General features: G+C 33.5%; 1 protein-coding gene across 1 annotated transcript in view; it reads left to right on the forward strand.

Moving 5' to 3' along the window:
* The window catches only part of DACH2 (dachshund family transcription factor 2), a 193017-nt gene that overhangs the window by 95850 nt on the left and 92540 nt on the right, over positions 1 to 4627 (forward strand). The window lies entirely within an intron of this gene.

Raw genomic sequence — 4627 nt, forward strand, 5'->3', positions numbered from 1 at the left:
CCTCTCCCTTCTCCCTTTCCCTTCCCTTCCCTTCCCTTCCCTTCCCCTCCCTTCCCTTTCCTTTCTTTTCACTTTTCTTTTCTTCTACAGCCAGCAACTTTTTTTGAATGTTACATATACTATTTAAATGTTATGTATACTGTTCTCAAGGAACATCTGATGATATACTTTATACCACAGTAGGTGTCAAAGTGTGTTTAACACATAATTTCTTCAGATACCTCCCCTTTCTGAATTCCAAATGGAAGAACTGAAAGTGTGATGTAAAGATGGGCAAATCCTTATTCTATCTTTGGCAAGCTTGTACAAGCCCTATTGTAAATGTAATGTAAAAGAACTTATTAAATAGGAACTTCTTCCGTTTATGAAGCATGATTCAGAACTGCTGCTTCTTGAGTGTGTTCTTCTTTTAAGGTATTAATCTTTTCTTCTCCTGGAGTACTCTGTAGCTTACAAATTTCATCATCAGAAGCACTAATTGGGCCATTTATTGTCTTTTCTGAAGGAACATGCTCTTTAATTGTATCTTTTGCCAGTGTATTTTTCAAGCCACTGTTTGTGGGACTTGAACCATAAAGTTGACCACGTAGGATCCAACTGCCCTAACTGCCATGCCATGGGCTGGCTCTGTATCTTACCACATGTGTAAATTTGTGAAATTATCACCATAATCAAGATGTAGGATCATTCAATAATCACAGGATTATCTCTACTGCTATTCTTTTCTTGTTTCACCCACTCTCTCCCCTTCATGGTCCATAATCCATGAGAACCACTCATCTGTTATCCATTTCTACTAATTCCATTATTCATTACAAAAATATTCTATACATGGAACCATTTCTTTGGAGATTGACTTTTTTCACTGAGCATAATTCCCTTAATATTTGTTCAAATCGTAGCATAAGTCAGGCTTTCTTTTTCTTTTCTTTTTTTGTTGAGTGTTACTCCACACTATATACCATATAGGCAAGAACTACATGGTATATATCCATTTATCCATTGTAGGACATCTCATTGTTTCCTGTTTCTGTCTATTATGAATAAAAGCTCTGTGAACAGTCAGGTACAGGTTTTTTTTGTGAATATGAATTTACGTTTTTGAAACAAGAATATAGTTGCTGGGTCATATGGTAAATGTGTGTTTTGACTGATAACAGCGTGTCAAACTATTTTTCAGTGCGGCTGTACCATTTTCTTATTCCCAATATCCATATATGAGTAGTCCAATTTCTCCACATCCTTGCCAGCATTTTGTTCTGTCCCTATTTTATTTTTAATTTTACTATGAATTTACATTTTTGAAACAAGAATATAGTTGCTGGGTCATATGGTAAATGTGTGTTTTGACTGATAACAGCGTGTCAAACTATTTTTCAGTGCGGCTGTACCATTTTCTTATTCCCAATATCCATATATGAGTAGTCCAATTTCTCCACATCCTTGCCAGCATTTTGTTCTGTCCCTATTTTATTTTTAATTTTACTTGTTCTCATAGTTGTGAGTTTTTATTTGTGGTGTATACTTTCTTTGGTGAAATGTTTCTCTTTTATTTTTGCCCAGTTTCTAACTGGTTTCTTTGTTTTTTTTTTTTATTTTTATTATTGAATATTGAGAGCTCTTTATATGTTCTAGAAACATGTCTTTTTTCACATATGTGGCTTATAAATGTTTTTCTCACTCCATAACTTGTTTTTAAATTTCCTTAAAAGGGTCTTATGCAGAGTAAATTTAAAAAAAAATTAATGAAATCCAATTTATCATTTTTTATGAGACTTTTAGTATCAAGTATATCTCTTCACCTATCCCTAGACCCTGAAGATTTCCTTCTATGTTTTTCAGTAAGTTTTACATTATACATTTATGGCCATGTTATCACGGTTAAGAGGGTGTTTTTTCTTTCCCCTCCATAACCATCTGTTGGAAAGGCTGTACTTCTGCTTTAAGTACTTTTGTCAAAACTCAGTAATGTGTTCTTGTGCAGGGCTATTTCTGGGTTCTTTATTATGCTTAATTATTTATATAACTATTCCTCCACCAATACTCCAGACTTAATTACTGAAAGTCTATAACAAGCTTTAATATCAGGTAGTTATTCTTCCTTTTCTAGCCTTATTTTGAAAGGTTCATTTGTGCCAGTCCTAGAACTTGTGCCTTTCCATGTATGTTAGAATAAGCTACTCAATGTCCACAGAAATTATTGCTCGGATTTTAACAGAAATTCCATCAAATCTATTGATTAGTTAGAAGACATTTGACATCTTTCCTATGTTGTCTTACAATCCATTGAACACAGTTCATCTTTCCATTTGTTTATTATTATTTTTTCAATTTTTTTCCATTAGCAAATTTAACTTTTAACATACAAAAGTCTTTACAAGTTTTGTTAGACTTATATGTAAGTATCTCATTTTCTGAATAATTAAAAATGGATTTCTATTTTAGTTAACTTCTTTCTTAACGTATAGAAATATCATCAATTTTGGTGGCCGAAAGGTGGTCTAGTGGTTAAGGGCTCTGGACTCCTACATGGCTGACTGTGGTTCAATTCCTGTACCTGGTGGCTTACTTTCTTTCTTTCTCTCTCTCTCTCTCTCTCTCTCTCTCTCTCTCTCTCTCACACACACACACACACACACACACACACACACACATACACACACTGTCCCTCTCTGGTCAAATAAAATTAAATAAATAAAGTTCAATAAAATAATTCTTTAAAAAAGAAATATAAATTTTTATATGTTAATCTTATAAACTACAATTTTACTGAACCTTATTTGTTAGATGTGGGAGAGTTTTGTTTGTTTTTTAATCCTTAGATTTTCTATGTGGGAATTAGTCCATGCCATTTGCAAATAGAGACAGTTTTATTTCTCTTTTTAAAAAATTCGTACGCCTTTTCTTTCTCTTTCTTGCATTATTTTGCTGGCTAGGACATTCAATCCTATGTTGAGCAACAGTGGTGAAAGTAAAAATCCTTGACTCTATTCTGATTTTAAGAGGAAATTATTCAGCTATAAATTATTTTGCATATATTCTTTGTAATATTGAGAAATTTTTTTTATCGCTAACTTGCTGATTATTTTTCCTCTATTTGTATTGGCTTTTATCAAATGCATTTTCTGCATCTATTGATAGGATATGATTTTTCTTTTCTAGCACATCAATTTGATACAGTGCGTTGACTGATTTTCCAGTGTTAAGTCAGTCTTGAATACCTGGAATAAATCACACCTAATAATTTAATATAATTATTTTAATAGATTGTTGGATTTCATTTGTTAATTTTTGGGGGGAGTTTTACACCTATGCTTAGAAGGGATATCGGCCTGCTGCCCTGTTTTTGCAATGGCATATTTAATAATAGAGTAACATTGGCCTTATAAAATAAAATGGGAAGTGTTCCTCCATTTTCAGGAAGATATTATGAATAATTGATACTAATTCCTTTTATTTTTTTAAAATTTTTATTTCTTTTTATTTCTTCTTTTATACATTCAATCACATGTTACTTAGTTTACAAAGAGAATATTCCAACATGTGTACATTTCTCACCAGTCCAGTTGATAATACTATAAAGTTATCCTCAATAGATATTAATCCATTTCTTTGTCCCATGAATGACTTGCCTCTCTATTTTTCTCCTTAATGTCTTTGCTCAGACTCTACTCCTTCACCTGCCTTCTTCCCACACTGTATCTGGTATTCACAACCATTTACTAAGTTCCTATAACCTTTAGTCATTCAATTTCAGCCACAGACTGCAGACACTTGGTATATGTTAAGTGGTGACATACAATATCTCTCCTTCATAGCTTGGCTTGCTTGACTCAGCAGTAAATTTTCCATATTCATCTACTTTCTGTCAAAAGCCAGGGTCTTGTTTTGTATGGCTGAGCAGTATTCCATAGCGTTTATGTGCCACAGTTTTTCTATCCACTCATCTGTTTGTGGGCATTTGGGTTGGTTCCATGGCTTGGCAATTGTGAATAATGCTGCAATAAACATTGATGTGCAAGTACTTTTCCAGTTAAGAATTCTTCTGTCCTTTGGGTAGATACCAAGGAGTGAGATTGCAGGATTTTATGGAAGTTCTATGTATAAATCTTTGAGAAATCTCCAAATTGTTCTCCACAGGGGCTGGACCAATTTACATTCCCACCAGCAGTGTAGGAGAGTTGCCCTTTCACCACACTCTGGCCAGCACTTAATCTTTATTTATTTATTTTTTTATCTTAGTCATTATGACTGGTCTTAGGTGGTATCTCATTGTGGTTTTGATCTGCATTCCCCTTACAATGAGGGGTATTGGCTATTTCTTTCATATCCTCTTTGGCTATTCATATGTCTTCCTTGAAGAGTTGTCTATTCAGCTCATTTGCCCATCTTATAATTGGATTGATTTTTTTCCCCCCTTTGGGTAAACTACTTGAGTTCCCTGTATAATCTCATTATCAGTTCCTCATCTGAGGAAATGTATTTTCCCATTATGAGAGTTGTTGTATCACTTTATTGTTTCTTTTGCTGTGCGAAGCTTTTAAACCTTAAACAATCCCACTAGTGTACTTTTAGGATCATTGCTTGTGTTTCGGGGATCTTATTTAAATTTTTTTTTTTTTTTTTT

Source organism: Tupaia chinensis, unplaced genomic scaffold, assembly GCF_000334495.1.
Source record: "Tupaia chinensis unplaced genomic scaffold, TupChi_1.0 Scaffold144426_1, whole genome shotgun sequence".
Lineage (NCBI taxonomy): Eukaryota > Metazoa > Chordata > Mammalia > Scandentia > Tupaiidae > Tupaia > Tupaia belangeri.